Raw genomic sequence first — 22713 nt, 5'->3', positions numbered from 1 at the left:
CCCTCACCCAAGACACACTTGCATCCCTATTTCCGCCATAAAACTGGTGATGGACTCATGATGTCTTGCCTGCCAGTGACTTTCCAGCAGCTTGTAGAGTTTCCGGCACAAAACAGGCACTCGATAAATATCTATGGAGTAAATGAAGGAATGCGGGGCTCCTGGTTAACTACTTTTTTCCTGATTCCAACTCCTTACCATTTTTGCTCCATTGATTATCTCCTCTTAAATGGCAGCCCCATTAGAGTAACAGCTTTGAGATCAACCCAAATCCCCAGATCAGATTCCCAGCCACTGAATAGCAATGTAACCCTGAGCAAGGTTTCTAATCATTCTCTATGCTTTATTTTTCTTATGTCTAAAATAATACTAATCATTCTAGATACCTTATTTTTCTTATCTATTAAATAGAGATAGCACCATCCAGTTTGCAAGTTCTTTGTGGAATCTGTGAGATTTGAAAAATGAGTTACACAAAGGGTCCAGCCAGAACCCAAGAAACGCGTATTGAATGAAAGCATGCATTGTCATTCCATTCTGTGGCTCCAGATCAAAATGTAACCATCAAAATCTAATTTGCTGAAGCTGAGCTTCATTCAAACAACAGATACGCATCAAGAGCTATAACACACAACTGAAATCTGTCTGCTGTTGAACATCAAAGGAGGAGTTTAACATCTGCTTTTAAATGCAGGAAAACAACAATTAGTTCACAAGTAAAAGGGAAAGGTATATGATCCAACTTTATTTTCCCTACCAAAGTATCCAAGTATTAAGGGCTTACCAGCTTATGGCAGGCTGAAGCTCTATTGCAGGAGTCATACACTGGGGGAAGGTAACCCAGGAAATGGTTTTTAAATTCAGCATTTATTGATAACTCACGCTTCTCCTCGTCAAGAATGTCCAGGCCAAGTGTGCCCTTACTCTTTTTTTTTTTTTTTTTAAGTTTACTTATTTATTTTGAGTGTGAGAGAGAGAGCTCTGAAGGGGCAGAGAGAAAGGGAAAGAGAGAGAGATTTCCCAGCAGGCTCCATACCATCAGTACAGAGCCCGATGTGGGGCTTGAACTCACGAACCGTGAGATCATGACCTGAGCTGAAATCAAGAGTCGGTCACTTAACTGACTGAGCCATCCGGGCGCCCCTACTCTTTTTTTTTTTTTAATGTTTATTTATTGGGGGGGGGGGGGAGAACGAGCAGGGGAGGGACAGAGAGAAAGTGAGACACAGAATCCGAAGCAGGCTCCAGGCTGAGCTGTCAGAACACAGACCGGCATGGGGCTCGAACTCACGAGCCGTGAGATCATGACCTGAGCCAAAGTTGGACGCTTAACCAACTGAGCCACCAGGCGCCCCGCCCTTATTTTAAAGTGCAAAACAAAGCAGTCAAAAACCACAAGAACAAGATTGGATCTGAAGGGTATTTTTATCCAACTTGCTTGCTTTTCCAGCGATCTCAAATATAAAACCTCAAAGGAGAATAACATCACGAGTCTTTGTGCAACTTCGCGTTTATGGAAGAAAAACAACTCTGTGACAGACAGGCACACGCTTGTTTTTGCTGCATGGCAATGTTTTGAGACCCATTCTGCCGCTATTTCACTTCCCCTCAGGCTCAACAGTGGCCGCTGGGAAGAAGAAGGTCCCTTGTGCTCTATTTCCAGCACACCTGAACTTCTAGCCTACTGAGGCCATGAGAGCTATTTACAGACCTTTCCTTCCTCTTTTCCAGTAACGGTGGCGGAAGCGAGCTATGAAACTTCCCTGGGGTTTGGTTTCCTTTTTCCCAGCTCACTTATGCTACTCTCCTGGAAGATGAAAGAAACTCCAGAGTTTCTCAAAGTCCCGAGGCAATGCTGATCTCAAATAACATTTTCTTTTTTTAAACAAGCCATCATTTCCTAATCTCCTAGGGCATACAGAGCATGAAACAAAGCCTAAAATCCCTCCTTAGAGTTCACAAAAGCAAATGTAGTAGTTACAAGAACGTGAACTCTGGTTTAAAAACAGCAAAGGGTCATCCTGGGCTACACATGGGCTGTAACACTGAAATGTCAAATTCCAGCCCATAAGCTCACAATTTTGGCCTTTAAAGAGTATCTGAGCAAAAGTGGCTCTCATCCAAATGTACATTTTTTTCCCCACTAAATTCCCAATGAACCAGGCACATGAACCAATTACCACAGCCTTGTTTCTTAGCCATCTTCATTTATAGACACTTACTCGCCAAGAACCATGGAGTTCAGAAACCAAGAAAACAGGATGCGAACATAGGTAGTCTGACCCCGGGGCCTCTGCTCATCTGCTCTGAACTAGGAAAACACTTCTATTTGTTGTCTAAATCTGAGTCAGTCCAGGACCAAACAAGAGTGACTATCAGCACAAGGGTTTCATGAGTTTTTGCAAACTGAGGTCCCTACCTGCATGAATGACAGTGTAACATTTTTTATGGACTCATAAATATCATTTAAGACATTTGAGTGGTTATACTTGCCCCGGCAGTGAAGCAGCAGGCACAGATTTAAGCTTCCAAAACGGACTCGCCATAAGTACATTTTAGTCTTGGCCTCAGTGTTTGATGGCAAGTCACAAATTATTTCTCAGAGAAAAATGGCAATTAGGAATTGCCTGAAACTTTAGCAATCAATCTAGACGTCAAATTAAAATCCAATGACTCCTTTGTACATTCTACTTAACCAGAACTGCAACTGAAGCTTTACATATATAATAAAAAAATTATTGAATTTTAGGAGACGGAAAAACCGTAAGAGGCTATTCATCTTATCAACATATATTTTATTAAACAAAGAGTTATGAAAGACAAAGACAAAAAGTGAATGAGACTGGATCCCAGTCCTCAGAATCTTCCCATCTAGTAAATTAAACACAATAGTATGTAAATAACTATGACCCAATTCAAAAGGATAAAATCAGAATATGTTATCAGAGGGACTCAGGCAGGGTATTAAGGGAGTTCAACATACAGAAAAGATCACTTCTAAGCACAGCACAGTCATTAAGAGCATAAACATGAGACTCACAGAGACCCGGGTTTGAGTCTTATCTATACCACTCTCTAGCTGTGTGGAATTAGACAAGTTATTTAACCTCCCTGAGCCTCAGTTTCAAAATCTTTAAATAATAGGATAATAGCATCTCCCTCTTTGAAGTGATATGGCGGGGGCGGGGGGGGGGGGCTTGGGTAGCTCAGTTGGTTAAGTGTCCAACTCTTGATTTCAGCTCAGGTCATGAGCTCACCATTTGTGGGTTCGAGCTCCACATCTGGCTCTGGGCTTATAGTGTGGAGCCTGCTTGAGATTCTCTCTCTCTCCCTCTCTCTGCCCCTCCCCTGCTTGCTCTCTAAATAAATAAATAAATCTTTTAAGAAATCTTAAAAAAAAAAAAAAAAGAATTGTGAAAGGATTAAGGAAAATAAAACCTAAGAAACCCTTACTACATGTCCCACCACACCCTCGGGGTTAACTGCTAGCAATGGGTTCCAGTCTCTGACCCACTATTTCTCCATCTTCTGTGTCTGGTTCTTTCTCTTACCAATGTCCCTTACCTGGTCTGTCCAAAGCCCTGCCAGATCCTATTATCAACTCTCCTTTAAAGATGAGGGGATAGGGGCGCCTGGGTGGCTCAGTCGGTTGAGCATCTGACTTCAGCTCAGGTCATGATCTCACAGCTCATGGGTTTAAGCCCCACATTGGGCTCTGTGCTGACAGCTTGGAGCCTGGAGCTTGCTTTAGATTCTGTGCTTCTCTCTCTCTGCCCCTAACCCACTCACATTCTGTCTCTGTCTCTTTCAAAAATAAATAAACATTAAAAAAAATTTTAATAAATAAATAAAGATGAGGGGATAGACCTTGAGAATGGGGAATGTGCCCAATGTCATACAGTTAGTAAAAAGACCACCATGTCTACCTCCAGACTCCTAGGCTTTAGGGTACATGGTTATTTCTTTGCCTAATCTCTCCTATTATTTGATAAGCAATTAAAAAGCAAGTAGAGCACTTTATTATGCAAATTTTAAAAGGTGCCTTCTCTAAGCAGTCCCAGACCCAAGAGCACACAGTTCAGTAAGTAACGTGGCAGATGATTATCAGTCCCCACCACCCACCGCACACACGTTGCCCTTATGCAGTAAACAATCTGCACGACCTCACATGGCAACCCTGGGTCTCCAGTCTTCTCTTTTTCGGTGTATATGCCTCGCTGCCACCCAAGTGATCTTTTGTAAAAGTCCCATCTAATTATGAAATTTCTTCTACTTTAAAATGTTTATGAGAAGACCCTGGGGGAAGGGAAGGGGAAAAAATAGTTACAAGCAGAGAGGGAGGGAGGCAAACCATAAGAGACTCTTAAATACAGAGAACAAGAGCACATATTACACACTGTATGTTAGCCCATTTGACAATAAATTATATTTTAAAAATAAATAAATAAAATTTTTATGGCTATATATTGCTTAGAAACCCCAAGTCTCCAGCGTGGTACCCATGTGGCCCTCCTCTGGTACCAAGTCTCTTCAATTTCAGAGCCAACTGTGCTCTCCACCACGTCCCATACCCCAGCCGCGGTGGTGTTCTTGCTGCTCTCTGAACACGCCATGAGCTTCCATTCGTCTGCACTTTGGCACGTACTTTTCCTACAACTAGCTCCAACGACTCCTCCCCTTCCTATCTTCTAACTCAGCCGGCAAGACTTATTCCACTGCCAGCTCTTGCATGCAATAAAGACATTTCCCGACTGTTCCTTTCTCAGTGCACCCAAGGCATTTGTGAGTGTACATTCTCCACCAGTTCGTGGGAGTCAGGAGGATACTACACGGGCTTTGAATTGGATGGGCCAGAGTTAGAATCCTACCTCAAACATTTTCTAGCTGAGTGAAATGTGGACAAGTTACTTCCCCCACCCCGCCCTGCCCTGCCCACCTAAATTTCAATAATTCCTACCCCAAGAATTACTGTGAAAATCAAATGCCTTAATGTTATGTCTTCCACACTGGTTCAGACAGTAGAGCCACTCTAAGGGCAGAATGCATAAAATCTCAATACACTTAATTGTATCATGTGAGCTAAGATCTTCTCTAGTAGGAAAAATTAAGACCACATTATATGTCTATAGGTTTTCAAATATAAAAAAAGTATATGTTTTTAAAATCATTGCTCAAAGTTTATCAACTAAATGCTTCTTATTTGTTTACCCTTTTTTTTCCAATTTGTTTATTTAACCTAATAAGTAGTAGCAGATACCAAAAGTTCAAGAAAATATAATAGGAGAAAAAAACTTAAAGATGAGAAGTTTCTATTTACAGACTTATTTTGGAAGGAATGGATCAATAAATATCATTACTGAATTTTAGTAATCAAACACCTCATCTAAGTTCCACCCCACTGCTTGTCACATGGTACAGGCTGAATAAATGTTTATTTGAATCTGAATTTGAAAAGCAGATTACATTCCTTGAAAGCAAGGGTATAACTCATTCATCTCTGAATAATGAGCTCCTAGTACAGTGGCTGGCACATAGTAGTTGCTCAAGAAATGTTGATTTAATATATGAACTTACAACTGAGAAAGCATGCAAAGGTCTATAAAACATTGTGTCTCCAATTATTTTGGATTGCAATTTACCCCAATAAATCCTAGTCTACAGTCTATGAAATGCTCCTTTTGTACCCATCGCCACCTCATCTGAGATATTTAGAGTTTCTTGGGAGGGAGAAATATGTAGGTAGAAACCTTCCTTAGGCACAGAAATATTGATGAAGACAGCAGAGTGGGAGGAATATGTCACCTGCACTCTTGTCATATAACAAAGGAACCAAAGACACAACACGTTATACACAGTACCTGTCAGACAGTGACACTTCCAGTTTTGAGCACGTATTTACTCCCATGAGCCTCCTATCCAGAATGTGTCCGGTTACAGTAAACGCTGCAGAGATTACAGAAGGTGAATCCTAGTCTTTCTGTTTGCAGATGAAAAACCTACACTATTATATTTCACATATTTATACTCCTTTGTAACTGAAAGCCAGGATAGCCTCCAATTAAACAAAAAGCTAAGATCCCATTGTTGTACTTTCACTAAAAAGGACATTGTAGATAAATATTTATTAGCATGGGAATTCATTACTTATTGGTAGGTGGAAAAGACAGGATACCAAACAATTTGAAGAATAGAATCCTCTTTCAGTACTGGCATAAAAATAAACATAATGTGCATCAAATAGAACAGTAAACTAGAAGGTTTTTTTTTACTTCTTTTAAAATAACCCATGGCTAACTTTTCAAAAGTGCATCCATACTTTATAAACATGATAGACTCAAGTTAACAGAAATCTACCTGAAATAACTAAATAAAATGCTTTTCTAATCACAAATGCAAGAAAGAAAAAATAAAAGTAGAGGCCACAGAGATGCTGAAAAGAAGTGTGGAGGTTAATCCAGGTTCTAGATTTTGCCCCAAAACTGTGCTTGCCTCCCCCCACTGATACATTTAAGTACACCTTACAGTCTTCAAAGTACCGTCAGAAACATTCTCCTATGACTTTTGTCACTGTCAGAAAAGACTGCCTTCCTTCTCCCTTGCTCTGCCTCTCCCTTAACCTTGACCTCCACGTGAGTAGTTCTTCAGGCCTGGATTTACGTACAGCATACTTATGTGTTATAACCTTCTTCTTTTCTTTTCTCTTTTCTTTTATTTTTTTAACCTAAAGGTCAATTATGAATGGCCTTCTGTGCATCGAAATATTCACCTATGACATCAGTTTAATAAGCAGGGATCTTTTTGCCATGGTCCCTCTGGTAACATGGGCTATCTTTAGCGTATTGGTGTGAATCAGAAGTCCTACAGATGCCTTGCCTCTACAAAATGGAAATACACCTTTTACAGCAATGGCACAAAGGGAATATTGTGGTATAATAGAAGGAAAATACCTCACCAGAGGCTATGTTAAATTTTAAAGAGATGATAAATTATTTGAAAGGTGGTTTAAGTAGCTTACTTTCTGGGGATAAATTATATTTCCAATCTAAACATCAAATACCTGGATCCTGAAGCCCAGAGAACTAATCTTTTGCCCTTTTCATTTCACTTCTGTGGACAGGCTGGTGACTTCCAACATAATCCTCTTTCAAATACCTTCCAAGATGGAATAATAAGTATACCACATAGGATTTCCTTTATGTTAAGGTTAATATGTGAATATTAAATTCAACCAAAATGAAGCCCATGAGAAAATGCATGTGCCTGACACAGCTGGTGCTCAGTAAAGGTTAGCAATTGCTATTATTATTATTAGCTAGTAATAATATACACTTCTATGAAGAATAAACCCCCCCAAGGGGAGCCTGGGTGGCCCAGTCGGTGGAGTGTCCAACTTTGGCTCAGGTCATGGTCTTGCAACGTGTGAGTTGGAGCCCCACATTGGGCTCTGTGCGGACAGCTCAGAGCCCGGAGCCTACTTCCAATTCTGTGTCTCCCTCTCTCTCTGCCCCTCCCTCGTTCGCATTCTCTCGAAAAATAAATAAACATAAAACAAACTTTTTTTAAAGAATAATTCCCCCAAAACGTGAATATTTACCCACACGTTGTCCAAAAACTTAGAAATAGACAAAAGGCATTATCGGATGTGTTTTCAGGGCTAGTGCAGTATAGCAGCAGGTGTGTTCAAGGATTAACTCATTCACTAGGACTCTGTACCTTTGTTGGACTTCCTATTTACTATTGGTTCAGATATTTTACAATTTTGGAAAGGCAGATGTTAATTTACTGAAAGCTGATAACAACACAGATGATTCTTGTCTATTACCAATACAATACAAATGATCTCTGTTCCATAGAAAAGAAAACCCCAAAGGTTAGTTAATATCCCTGTAAAACATTAGCCAATTGTGCATCTAACCCAGTCATCTTATTCTAAGATTCTTTTTAAAAGCCTTCACAATGGGCCATATAAGCCTCTGTTGCTCAAACGCTCCTTAAATTGGCTTTATCATTTCACTGGCTCCCCTTTTAATTAATAAAATGAATACTTAAAATTTTTTTTTCAAATAAATAAAGTGCTATCATTTTTTTAAGAGCCACGGACAATAGTATTTCACTACAGCCAATATTTCACTGTAACATCAAAAAATGTTTTTGGAGAAAATTCTCAAAGTCCTTCCTTTCAGTGAATTTATACTGACAGCTCTTGCAAGTTACATGCATGGTGCATGTGTGCTGTGCATGTGCGTAATAGTTTTTCAGTACAAATACCTGATTTAACCCCAAAAAGGCTTCATAATTAATTACCCTTACCTTATAATTATTATATAATAATACACAGTTTAATTATAAGTAAATTTATAATGCATACAATATAACAATAATTAATACTTCTATGGAACTTCTAAAGGAGAGTTTCTGCCTTTTCTTTAGACACATTTTAACTAGCTCATGTGTACTGTCAGAAATGCAGAGAAGCCATAAGACACAAGGCGTACAAAGTTTAGGACACTACCTAGTACTTAAATGGACAAATGGTTCCTATTGTTGATATGGTTTCTGGAACATGCCGGAAAAAGGATGTATGTGTGTGTGTGTGTATGTGTGTGTGTGTACATGCATGTGCTTTGTTTTGCTTACAATTTTATGGGCCATTCATACTTCCACACAAATTCTACAATAAAGCAGATTGACTTTATTATCTTCAAGGCCCATTTTACTTGTTCAAAAAGATCAGGGAATAAAACAGAACTTTAGAGCCCCAAGCAATTTTGTCTAAAAGAGAGCAAAACCATTCACACAGTGTCTCAATTAGAATATCTTAGAGTACCTCCAGAAAGCTAGAAAACAATAAAACTGATAGGCACGTCAATTCTACCGAGACCAAGTCTTGAACAAGTGATTACGCATTTTGTTTTCCTTTCTAGACAAGAAAAGAACCAAATGGATTTCATTCTTATTCTAAAAATTCAGAACCAAAGAGCCTATCTACAAGTCTAAAACACTTGAAGCTCAGAAAACAGGACTCACTTTTCTGGCACACAGTATTCTAATGCTTTACCTTTAAAGTTTAATTTGTCTACTGCACATCTGATAAAAGGTTTATTGCAACCTTGAGGACTGTTTATGAACCCCAAAAGATTTGGCAAAATGCAGAAAGTCATCCTAATCTCTTGGAAGTTGTTTTTTTTTTTTCCAAAGGTCTCTTGAGTCCCTTTCCATGTTTCAAATCTGCAAAAGCATATAAAACTTACAAAGCCAAGAAAGAAAGTTGAAAAGCCACAGACCCACAGTTAACTTCCTGAGAGGCATATAACAAGAATTTTTTTAAGACAGCAAGTTAGAAAATTACTTACTTTTTACCCAGGTCTTTGGTACAAAGCTCAAAAGGCAAGTTCCCTTTTCCCACAAAGTCTTGTTAATTCATAGCAATCACGCAATGAGGTCAAGCAGCCCAAATATCTAAAAATTGCGCAGAGACAAAACATTAAAATTCAAGGTCAGATTAGAAATTAAGAATCAAGATACGTATTGCTATGCAGAGTCTCTCTGCATAATTACAATACAGATTTCACTGGAATATCTAAATGATAAGCTGTGTTAGCTACTTTTCTTTCAGAACAATACTAACAAGGCCTAAATCAAGATGGTATTTTGATCTGTCATCCTATTAAGGACACTAAAGGAGGATCCAGCAAGTATTCTTGGCAATCATTCATGGTAAAAAATGTCCTTCTCGGGGAGTCATAAAAAAATAACTGAGGGAGGCTCTGGGCTTCTAATTATACTGTGACTTGGGAGGGAAGGTCTTCCGAAATCACACTTGCCCTGCTCCACCCTCCAAAGATGAGCTCATCTCACAAGCACAGAAGTGGCTGTGAATAGAAAAGAACAGCAACAACCTAAAGAAAATCGTCAACAACTTGTAAACATCCTTCTCACGGAATCATTTAAGCACACTTCGTTTTTGCAGGTGGGAATGAGAAAGTGAGCTGTGTGAACTTTTTTCTCATCAAACAGAAAATCCAAAAATTCTGTACGGTCATATCCTCATTTGAAAGATAAGTTACTTCCCAACAATCTCACAAATGAATACATTGGTAATAACTCATAAGATTCAAACGTCTGGGTAGGTAAAACAGATGCCGCGGGGAAACCATAACTGAAAGTCAGCACCCCTCTCTCCAGGTTCTCCCATTCTAGGCCTTATGCTAGATGTAATTCTAAGCACGAGAAACTCATTTAAAAGCCACGAGAGATTGAGAAATAGGTCAATTAGAAGGAGCAAGGAAGCACTGCTACAGTAGGCAGTCATAACTGAAAAGCAGACAGAATCCCACAAACATCAATAGGCATCTTTTATTATTATTATTACCACCATTGTTACTGCCAACACTTATACAGTGTTCATTCGTATGCCAGATTCTTCTCGTAAGCGTTTTACGTGTATTAACTCTATTAGTGACAGAGACGAGAGGAATATCCCCTAGACATCACTGTGTCACTACTCAGTACACTCAGTTCTGCTATAACATTTGTGTTTATTCCAAGATGGCTATGTTAGGGAACAATTTGAGCATAACTCGAATGTCACATTTGTTTATGCATGATTTCATTGCAAGAAACCCTAGTTAATAGCGTAAGATTGCATCCATGCAGAACACACTTGCAAAAAGATACACAGAATGCACAAAGCCCATGCCTCTAACATCAACGAGCGATCCCAGTTTCCACCCGTGTGTTACGAGCCACAGCCATCCACACATGTTGCCCCAACTTCCCTTCCAATTTGAGGTAACCCTCCTTCCACCATTTCAAGTAACTCACAACCTGCAACCGTGCCAAGGCCTCAGTCTGCAAGAAAACATCAGGATTTTGTCAAGGTAAAGTGTCATAATTGACTATACTATTTATTTCTTAGCCACCTAACATGTGTAAAGTTGTGCTATAATTCTTATTCAGTTCCTATCTTATTTTTTTAATGTGTCACTGATAAAGGTTTTTGAGTGTTGTGTCCCTGACCCGATTTTTCCCAGAAGTGCAGTGTGTTTTACTGTAGGCTTTTGCATAACATGGTGGTTTTAAGAAACACCTGTATCTTGGGGCGCCTGGGTGGCGCAGTCGGTTAAGCGTCCGACTTCAGCCAGGTCACGATCTCACGGTCCGTGAGTTCGAGCCCCGTGTCGGGCTCTGGGCTGATGGCTCAGAGCCTGGAGCCTGTTCCCGATTCTGTGTCTCCCTCTCTCTCTGCCCCTCCCCCGTTCATGCTCTGTCTCTCTCTGTCCCAAAAATAAATAAACGTTGAAAAAAAATTAAAAAAAAAAAAAAGAAACACCTGTATCTTGTTGTAGCAGAACTCAGGATACCATAACTGATGTTTATAAAGATGCTTGTGATTTGAACCAGAGGGGGTAAATGGTGATTTTCATATTTTTTTCATTATGTTAAAGAGGACAGCAATATATGTAATACAATTTTAGAAAGATTCTCATTTATAATGTTTATAATTTTCAAGTGTAGACACTTAGTTTAAGGTAAATGAAAACTTTATGAGAAGTTCCCTAATGGTGTTAGATAAATAAGGTGCTACCACACCATTTAGGACAGATCAAGATGATAGAGTTATAAAGATAGATCCTTGCAGGCAAGAGGGCTTACCTGTAATTACTGGAAATGACAAACTGAACTGAATTAGTTTTCATTCCTTGAAACCAATAAATTGAAAAAAGACTCTGAATTTATCCTTAAAAAAGTCCAAGATATACAAAAAATGTATGTGTATGTACAAGTAAGTTTTCCTATGACAAGTAATATTATTTTAAGGAACTGTAAAAATATAAATACCCAACAAAGGGTAAATAGTTTTTTTCTAAATCTGTAAAACATTTAATAAAATGGGAAAATGTTTTTAAGCAGTGTTCATTGGAAATGCAGACTATAAAACAGTATGTTCAATACAGCCCCAATTTTGTCTAAAAGTATCTATAAGCTAGAAAAAAAGAAGGGAAAAAAGTCAACATCTGTATAGCTGCTAATTAAAGATAATAATATTAGGACAGAATACTTTTTAGTTTCTTTGCATTTTCTTGTGGTACTCAAATTTTTCACAATAACCACATCTACTTTTACAGTTACAAATAACAAGATACTATATAAAAACAGAACGAAGGGGGCACCTGGGTGGCTCAACTGGTTAAGTATCCGACTCTTGAGGTCATGGTCTTACGATTCCTCAGTTCCATCCCTGCATTGGGCTTTGCTCGGACAGTGCAGAGCCTGCTTAGGATTCTCTCTCTCTGCCCTCCCCCCGCAACCCACCCTCCGTACATGTGCATACTCTCTCTTCCTAAATAAACTTAAAAATTTTTTCTTAAAAAAAAAAGTTAAAAAAAAATAGAACTAAGGCATTTGATGGGAAAAACCTCTTTTTATTACCACTGTAAGTTCACATGTGAATCTAGCCAATAAGGCCAGCCCAAGAACACAGACACCAGAAGCTTCCTTCACAAGCATTAACAGATCCAGTCTCATGACTGTACCCTTGAAAGTATTTTCTATCTCACAATTCAAGGCACACACAGTCCCAACAGGGACGTTCAAAGTATATAAATCTATTACAGAGGCCAAAATATAATTTGCTTTTACTGGCTAAAACTGTTATGGATTAGTAAAACCCAGATGAAAGGAGATTTTTAATTATGTAATTGTATACAAGCTATCTTAATGTCTGAAAGAAATTTCATTCTGAATGAAGAAATTGTGTTCTGGATAAAGCTCCTTTCAAACAAGATCAAGATTAAAGAAATACAAGGGGCAATGGATTTGGGCGTAGGAATAAATGCTCCACTTGGGGGAGTTTTAAATAGAAAGTAAGAAGAGACAGAGATTAATCTTCATGACTTCCAAAAGGACTCAGCTATATTAAAATCTTCCCAATAACAATGAAACTTGACTTTGAAAACTGTCCATTTGCCAAAAATGGTGGGGCGCCTGGGTGGCTCAGTCGGTTAAGCGTCCGACTTCAGCTCAGGTCGTGATCTCACGGTCTGTGAGTTCGAGCCCTGCGTCGGGCTCTGTGCTGACAGCTCAGAGCCTGGAGCCTGCTTCAGATTCTGTGTCTCCCTCACTCTCTGCCCCTCCCCTGCTCACACTCTGTCTCTACCAAAAAATGAATAAACATTAAAAAAAAAATGGTGACTCCTTAGTCCTGAGTGCACTGAATTTGATCTCATACACTGACATCACAAAACAACTGAATGGTGAGGGTACTCGGGGGTCAGAGGACAATTTGGTACAATCTGGCCACAACACACCTGAGTTTACTCACCTATGCCTGGCTAGCAGCACATTTAAATAATGTGTTCCTTTCCATTTTCAGTTTAACCTTCCTGGTATACTGTCCACCCAGTCACTATGTAGAGCAATTGCTTTAATAGGATGCTCCATTGTCAAGAACGTACGGAGAATGAAAAGTCAGTGGTTGTGGATGTGTGGGTGTGGTTCTGTTTCATAAAATAACAAAGCACCCGTCGTATTCAGTGTACCCATTTGAATAATAACCATATTCCTGCTGGACAAAGTATACATGTAGTAGTCTTTGTATTTTTGTTTTTTCACTTCCAAACACGCAGACTTTGATGAAAACCAAACAAAAACAAAACCCTTATGTTTCAAATTTGCTTTTGTATTTTTAAGCATCTTCATAGGTTCCCTATCAAACGGAAACAAATGCTACTGGCTTCATGTTTTGTTTTTAAGAATAGAAAAGGCAAAAGAACATTTTCATTTTGCTATTATGTATAAAAAGAGATCACAGAGGACTATGAGTTCCAAAAAATCAGTCAATTCAAGATACCCCTCAGAGGCTCTATCACTTTATCAAATGCATGCTGATTACTTTGAAAAGTACCGGAAATTCTTGGCTTCTGAGTTCTCACAAGTTGCCGCCTAAAATGCTGCACATATGCACCTTCAACAATTTGCAACCAGGTATTATTTTTTGCAGCTGAATATTATAATCAGCAGGTCAGATATTATATTCAGTTGTGAGGATTCAAAATGAAAAGGATAAATTTTCATTTTTAAAGGACGTGCTGAAATACATCCATCCACACATACCACACACTGACCCTGAAAATATGGAGCACTTAGGAACTCTCAGGATGGAAACTCTATTTGTTAAATTGCTCTAAGAATGAGCACATGTATAGCTCAGGGGAACACACTCCCTTGGCATTATCGGATATTAAAAAAGGGCAACCAATTTTCAGAGTCTACCTGGAAAACAAGCAGCGATTATATCCTGGGGCTCTCTAGTCACTCCCTGGGCAGAATTCCAATGTAATTTAAATTGGTCTTTGGCACATTCTCACTTCCTTGTTTGCCTCACTGTGTCACCTCTGGTCCAAAGCCCAAAGACCTTCACTTTCGATGGCCTCCTCCTCTCAACTGGTTCTTTCCTTCCAACTTGTTAACAACCCGTGGCTCCATGGGAATATTTTAGCAGAAGCTGGAGGATGGGAGAGCTTAAACAAATGATTGTTGACGTTTAACTCTGTCTAGAAAATATCCATTTTTAAAGAAAGCGTGAGCACCCAAATCTTCACTTCTAAATACCTTAGTTCATTCCAGAAATAGCTGGGACCAGCCCTGGGGCAAGGAAAGTACAAAATTGCCTAAAACATCTTACTATGCAAGAAACCAAGGAGATGCTCAAATATTAACACAGTCCTGACAAAAAGACACAGGAGCTGTCTCAAAGGGCCAAATGTGGCACAGTTTGAACAACAACGACAACAAAAAAGAATGATATGGATGAGTTAGAACACACTGAATAAAAAAAGGAACCATAAATTCATAGAAATTCATGAAATAAGGGATAGCAGGAAGCTCTTCTTTACAAAGAATGCCAGCTAATAAAACACCAAAGAAACAGCAGAAACAGAAAATCCCACTTTGCAACTACCCAGGCAGTAATTGATTCAGTCAAGGATCATTAATGGATGCTAAAACCATTAGGGCAAGGGTTTTGTGGGTCAGGATACTCACAGCCTCTGAGTATCAACCCACAGATTACTTATCATTTAAGTATGGGAAAAGGTGTCTTTATAATAGAGAATTCTGGCAGACCACTTTACCCAAGTGATGGCTGGCATAATCAATTATAGGACAACTGAATGTCATTGTTTGTCAAATGATAATCACTACGTCATATTTCTGTCAAAATGCTTAATCTGTATCTAGTCACACAGTAACAATCAAATCCAGATTGTGGTACGTTCCAAAAGACAACTGTCTTGAAATCTTCCAAGATACCAGTGCCATGAATGATAAAAACAAACAAAAACAGGGTGACTGCTCTAGATGAAAGGAAACTAAAGATATAAAATTCAATGAATGATTGTTGATGAATCTTGGATGAGGAAAGGAATAGTTATAAATGACATTATTTATTGAAATAACTGGGGAAAGTTAAATAATAAGTACTCATATTATCTATGTATCAGATAATATTTCTTGGTGATAATGGTATAATGGGTTATGTGGAAGACTATTCTTATGCTTGGTAGGTACCTATTAAAGTATTTAGAACTAAAAGATCATGATCTCTACAACTAACTCAAATGGTTCAGCAAAATTTATTTATTTACTGCTCAGCAAAAATTACTTAAAGTGTGTGTGTGCGTGTGTGTGTGTGCGTGCACGTATAGACAGACACAAAGACAGAGATAAAGCAAATTTGGCAAAACGTTAGCATTTTATATGGCAGGCATAAAAACCAGTAACCATGATCACTTGTAGGCTATCTGTATTCTGTACAACGAGAGATCATAAAGGAGTTCATGGCTGAAAGGAAAATGACACAGACAGGAATACAGTCCACTGGTGTTACAGCATTTAGTCTTTCAAAAAAACTTTTTCCAATTCATTTCTCTTCTGTAGCAATTAACTAATGGTCATTAGTTGGGAGCAAGAAGATTGAAAAAGAAAAAAGAAACTCAAGGAAGAGGATGACAAAGGGTAAAAATTAGCCACAGAGAAGTTCAGTTCTCCTCCACTCATTTTGAAGAAGACGAAAGTCTCAAGGTTTAAAAATTGTGCCTTGTTTCCTATCCTGGTGAGAAACCCTCTGTGGGCGTGGCCATTTCCACTGAGCCAGAAAGAGTCCTTCTACAAGCTTACTGACCAAACACCCTAAGCAGGGAAGGCTGAGCACCTGATGTCATCCCAGCCCTGGTCAAGCCCAGAACACAGTGTGTCTGAGCAACAGTCCAGGGAAGCAAACATGCATTCCAGAACCATAGCTCTCAGCAGCTGCCTCAAGTTTAATGGGTTTGAAACAGAATTCTCCCCACCAAACTTGATCCCTTGTTTCTATGACCCCTTTTCTCAGTCGAGCCAGTCTCCAAATTGCAGCTTCGTCTTTCGCTTTGGTTCCTATGGCCCATCCTTCAAACCCACTCTTCCTCGTTCACACCCTCGAGGCCACGTTGGCCACAGTCTCATATTTCAGGCAGAAACGGCCTCTCTTTCCTCTGTTCTTCCTCAATATTTCTACCTCCTGCACTCACTTGGCGCTTTTTTAATTGCTTTGTCATACAGTGTCAATTCTACACGCACTGTAGGTAAGTGCTCTGCTATGTTATCTCATTTAAAAATCACTGTAAGTCTGTGGAATAATTTATATTATTTTATCCCAACTTTACAGAAGAAATGGGTGTTCAGTTGAGACCATGTGTCCAAGGTCACAGAATTGTAACACTGACATTCAGAGGTCTTCTAGCTCTACCCTAATACCTAGGTGCTTCCTATTAGTTACAGCTTTAAACACTGTCCCCATGGCCTTAAATCAAGCGTGGGATCCTTGAAGGAAGAGAGCATTTCTGTGCTCTCTCTAGAGTCTAGCAATACTCATAACTCATGTTCACTGATTTACATTTCAAGACTCAGATCAGAGAGCATTTTTCTTTGTGACTTCTATCCCTGCAAAACCAACCACTCAATCCTCCGTGCTCTCTATATGCTCCTACTGTGGCAATGCAGACCTTAACTGAGGTTCCGTGACGGCTGAGGGTACACATGGTACACAGTAGGCACTTAATGTTCATGGAATGAAATGTTTATGCAGGAGGCAGTTGGGTTTCTCAACAGGGTTGCTATGCCTTGCTAAAAAAAAAAAAAAAAATTGACCTCATTTTTATCTTTATCACATACTGAGGAGGAAAATTATTTTAGGAAAGCATGACAAAGGGGAAATGAAGATGCACGGAGAGCACAGGTCTTGGCTCTTTGTGCCATATCCACTCAGCTTGCTGCCCTGGATATACTACGTTCTAGAGCTTCTAAATTTTAATGTATATGTAACATTATTTCAAAACAAATTACGATTCAGTGTGTCTGGGGTAGAGCCCAAGATTCCACATTTCTAACAAGCTCCCAAGCGATGTTGATGCTGCTGAAATCCACGGGCCACACTTCTGAGTAGCAAAAGGTTCTAGACAGTTGTAATGAAAGTCTGCCCACTTAGAGAGATGTAACAGATTGAAATAGCGAGACGTAAGATTCAGAGCGTTAATGCTAGTTATCTCTGGGCTTCTCCTTTCCACTTTTCTATAATTTCTACGAATTTTATCATGATTCTTGCTGATGGAAATAAAATTTTCAATACTATATATACAATTGCACTTAAAAACTGTACATTTGGACATTTCTCTGCACGGCTACATCTTCATTTCAGCAACAAATATGCTTAAAAGGACTAGACTTGGGAGCGAACAGGTTGGTGAATTTAGCGATTCCCTATCTACTCGTTTTAACACGTAGATTAACATAACACCGCAATTATCCTTAACAGTCACCACCACAAGCATTGTTTTTCTCAGGTTCCTTTCCCTTAAAAGAAAGAGAAAGAATCCATTCAGTTGGAAGACAATAAAAGGCAAGCCAAATTAAGGACAGAAGGAAAAACAAGCAGGCACTACATACTGAATCCCTTCCAAGTGGGTCAATGGAACTGCATCAAAGTCCAAACGGAGGGGGAAATGAGGTTCTCCCAGGAGAGGCAGGGTGGACTGGCTTCCACTACAAGGCTAAACGCAATCAATTAAAGCAGCACTCACCATCCATGCACCTGCAAGTGAGGTGGAAAGAAATGAGGCCCAGAGGAGCCCCACTTCCAAAGTGTAACAGGGAGACGTCATTAGGAAAAAAGCAATCAGAGGGGGCCTGTTGGCAGGAAAACTTTCCCCAGTACCCACTTCCTTCTCCTTCACAGGAGTTCCAGTGGTTGCCAGGTTGCACAGTGGGAGTCGTAGAAGCTGCAGCCCTGGCAGGTGGGCGTTTTCACACCCACCCCGATACCTGCAGCAATTCCAGACACCTGCCCAGCCACTGGTGTCTATGACTCGGAGTGGCCGAAGACCAAGGAGGAGGCCAAGCGCCCCATGGCAGAACCAGGCATCCCTGGTTAAAGTAGCACACTTCTGAGGCTCTGCATCCTCTACTTTCCAAATCTCTTCCAGCTTCCACGTAAGAGTTTCCCACCACAAGCGTCAGGTATTCGTAGCACAATCCCACTCACAGTCCTAAACAACTTTTGCCTTCAAGAAATATTGTGAAACTCACTGTGAAATTATCCACAGGGACTGGAACTGAGTGTCCCAAAGGCTTATCTATACAACGGAACCAAAAATCACTTCTGCGTGTCTACACAGAACCATTTTAAGGATGTCATTTCACATCTGTGAAGTTTCGACATTGGGCTCAACCAAAAACAACACATCACTGTAGCTCTACTGAATTCTGTGAGTCTAGTGCTGGTCTACTCAAGGCAAGGAGGTATATGCTGAGTTATTCAAAAATGTGACCACTTGAGATTTTAAAACTAACATCAAAGTCATCATCTTGATGGGGGGGGGCAGAATCTGAATCTATCTGGACTTACATTTGTTTATGGATAGTCAGTATTGTTTTTATTTTGAACTACACTGGTGATAGATGGGGTGGGTGTAGGGAAAAGCACCATAATCTCAATGCTCCAAAGCCTAAAAGTCTTAATGTCTTAGTTGGAATTTTAGATTTAAAGACACTTAAGAAGCATGATAATCAAAAGAAAAATAATGCAATACATGGTCTTTTACTTGGAATCTGGTTTAAAAATTTTTTTTTTCATGCTAAAAGACTTGGGGGACAAATTTGGGAAATCTGACTATGGACTGACATTAAATGATATTTGGGGACAAATGTTAATTTTATTGGGTGTCACAATGGTATTGTGTTCACATAAAGCAGCTTCCTTATTTCTTGGAGATGCATGCTAAAGCATTTGGGGGCAAAATGTCATGATGTCTGTAATCTATTTTTAAATGGCTCAGCAAAAGATAATATAAGAAAATTTCTACAGATGAAGTACACATGGAAGAATGTCAATAATTACTGAATTAAAAAAAATTTTTTTTAACGTTTATTTATTTTTGAGAGACAGAGAATGAGTGGGAAGGGGCAGAGAGAGAGGGAGACACAGAATCCAAAGCAGGATCCAGACTCTGAGCTGTCAGCACAGAGCTCGATGTGGGGCTTGAACCCATGAACCGTGAGATCATGACCTGAGCCGAAGTCGGACACTTAACCGACTGAGCCACCCAGGCACCCCATAATTACTGAATTTAGATGGAGGTTCTATGAATGTTAACAGTAGTATTCATTCTACTTTTTTTCTATATTTGAAAAACTTTTAAGACTTGAAATGTATACCAGTCAGAAATATTTATGATCTTGGGGCATCTGGCTGGCTTAGCTGGAGGAGTGTGTGACTCTTGATCTCGGGGTCATGAGTTCGAACACCACGCTGGGTGCAGAGATTACTTAAATAAATAACACTTAAAAAAGAAAGAAAAACAAAAATATTTATGATGTTACAGTTTTATCTCCCTTGTCCTATTATTGTCTTACTACCGTAGACGACGGTCTATCTAAAACAGTAAATAATTTTCTTTCCTCTAGAAGATATTTTCTCATGCCTTCCCACTCTCTGTACCTTTGTGTATTATATTGTCTCAACCTGGCATTTTCTGTCTCTGGTCATGGTGCCACTGGTTAGAGGAGACCTAATCTCAAATGCTGCCTTCTCTAGGAAAACTTTCCTAACCACCACCCACCGCCTCACCAACGCACACAACTCTATGCATCTCCCTTTTCTTTTTTTTTTTTTTTAAGTTTATTTATTTTGAGAGAGAGAAAGAGAACAGGGGAGGGGCAGGGAGAGAGTGAGAGAATCCCAAGTAGGCTCTGCTCTGCACTGACAATGAGCACGAACGCACCAACCCTGAGATCATGACCTGAGCCAAGATCGAGAGTCAGACGCTTAACTGACTGAGCCACCCAGGCGCCCCTCTGCATCTCCCTTTTCTGACTCCTTATCCCACTCACCGCGATCCATCCTGCACAGTAAAACTTAAAGCCAACATTTACCGACAGCTGCCCATGTGTGAGGCCCTGCTCTACACACTCTCCTGCGTTCTTCCATTTACTCGTTTTATTCCTACCCCAGGTAGGCAGCACCTGCTCTTACCCTCTTCTCCCAGGTGAGGAAACAGACTCTGCGAGGCTGGGTGACTTCCCCAAGTCACAAGGTTAGTCAATGGCAGTGCCAGGCTTCATTGCAGCATAGCCCCACCTGCTTCCAAACTCTCAAGCGCTAAAGTGCGCGTCATTTGCACAGCAGCCGGATCCTTCCCTCCTACGCTCTAACGGCATAAGGGTGGGCAGGGCACCTTACATGTTTAGTCACTCCACAGACATATATGTGGAAAAGCCACTATTACCAGAAACAGCTACTCTGTGTGAGGGGATAAGGCAGTGAGTAAAAAGGGACAGTTCTTGAGCCAGGTAAAATCTACGAGAATCTGAACAAACTATGCACTTTAGTTTCATCACTCTTGGTGGATTAATTGTAACAAATATACTATATTAATGTAAGATATTAATAATGGGGGAATGGGGGGAGAGAGTAGATAACCGTGTACTATCTTCTCAATTTTTCTATAAAACTAAAAATGTTCTAAAAAAAAATAAAGTCTATTTTTAGGGCGCCTGGGTGGTTCGGTCAGCTGCGCGTCTGACTTGGGCTCAGGTCATGGTCTCACAGTTCGTGAGTTCGAACCCTGTGTCAGGCTCTGTGCTGACAGTCAGCTCAGAGCCTGGAGCCTGCTCCAGATTCTGCACCTCCCTCTCTCTCTGCCCCTCCCCTACTTGCATTCAGCCTCTCTAAAATAAATAAACATTAAAAATAAAATAAAATAAAAGTCTATTTTTAAAAGGAAAAAAGAGTGTGACTGTGAGGTTGATTTTCCTTGACTGACTCTTAAACTACCTCTTACACAAATTCCAAAGAGTGGTCCAGTCATCATTAGCAAAGGGAGTGGCGCTGAAAAACACACATGGGCCCTCTTTGGGGAGTGAATTAGAACTAGAATCTCTGACTAAATGTGTAGTGTACGCTTTTTAAACCTAATCTCATACATTCATGTCCCTCCCCTCATACAACCCTAGCATATTTCAGGTTCCAAGTTCTCCGGCTTCATACATGACATTTTAATCATTTCCAGAAAGGACTTTACCACATCTCCTACTTCTCTAAGTCAATTCAAGTTCTTAAAGTCTCAGAAAGACTCTAGAAAGTTGCTTTTTTTTTTTTAAGTGTGGGTATTTATTTTCTTAAAAAGTCAGAGTCCTAACTCCCAAGTTCTATATTGCTATGTCAAATTTAGAACCTTAGGCATCAGCGCCTTAACATACTCAACCAAACCACGCCTGGTTCTTCCCTAACAACGGGAACTCAGCCTTTCTCTGTCCAAGGACCTCTCCCCACTGTAACGATGACTCTCTTCACCGCATTTATGAGATTTTCTAGACTCCCACATATAAAGACCTTCCTATGCAGAGCTAGCGTAATAAGTCACCATGAGTAACAATAACTCTGTTAGATCACGCTCCTGGAAAACTACAGTAGACCATCACAGACATGTAAATGTTTAACAGACACCATTTGATAATATTAACCACAACAGTAAGTAACAGCATTAACAGTATTTTACTCTTTGCAGTGCATTTTGTAATTTAGTCTCCTAAAAGTACTGTCATATGGGTGGTAAAGAGATCACCATTTCATAGATGAGGACAATCGAAGCTTATAATTGAAGTCAGAACTCATTCAAATCCACCACTGCTGATTTGTTCCACTCGGGATCCTTCAAGGCCTGGCTCAGGGCCAGCTGTGTTTTTGCTCTCTCCAGCCAGAGAGACAGGAGCTCTCCTACCTTGTAATTTTCCACAGTACTCCCCTCATCTCTGGAGGCAGTCTCTCTTTCTCTGCAGGCCATGCATCTGTTCATGCATCCAATCTCCCAGCAGAATTATATAAACCGACTCAGGACTAGGGCACTGCCTCACTCATGCTTACCACCCCCAAATGTTAACACAATGCCTCACACAGTGGGTGCTCCCCAAATCCAATGGCCCATGACCAAACGTGAATGAGTCTCTGCTGCAAAGCTTACCCATGGGCAAAAAGCCATGAAACAAAAACATACTCTGTTCTGGTTCTTGACAACCAATGGGAAGTTCAAGATGATTTTTTTCCTTGGCCGTAAAGCAAACTAAATTATATTTATGTTTTACAACATGGCTGATAACCATAAACAGAAAACAGAGTTTTGT

General features: G+C 39.9%; 1 protein-coding gene across 1 annotated transcript in view; it reads right to left on the bottom strand.

Moving 5' to 3' along the window:
* Nucleotides 1-22713, bottom strand: part of APBB2 (amyloid beta precursor protein binding family B member 2) — a 381693-nt gene that overhangs the window by 255911 nt on the left and 103069 nt on the right. Inside the window, 1 exon segment of the mRNA XM_032593000.1 lies at nt 9350-9459. The gene's annotated coding sequence lies outside the window, so the exon portion shown is untranslated.

The sequence above is a fragment of the Lynx canadensis genome, chromosome B1, assembly GCF_007474595.2.
Source record: "Lynx canadensis isolate LIC74 chromosome B1, mLynCan4.pri.v2, whole genome shotgun sequence".
Lineage (NCBI taxonomy): Eukaryota > Metazoa > Chordata > Mammalia > Carnivora > Felidae > Lynx > Lynx canadensis.
Note: the sequence above shows the minus strand (reverse complement) of the source record. Positions and strands in the feature narration are given on the sequence as shown.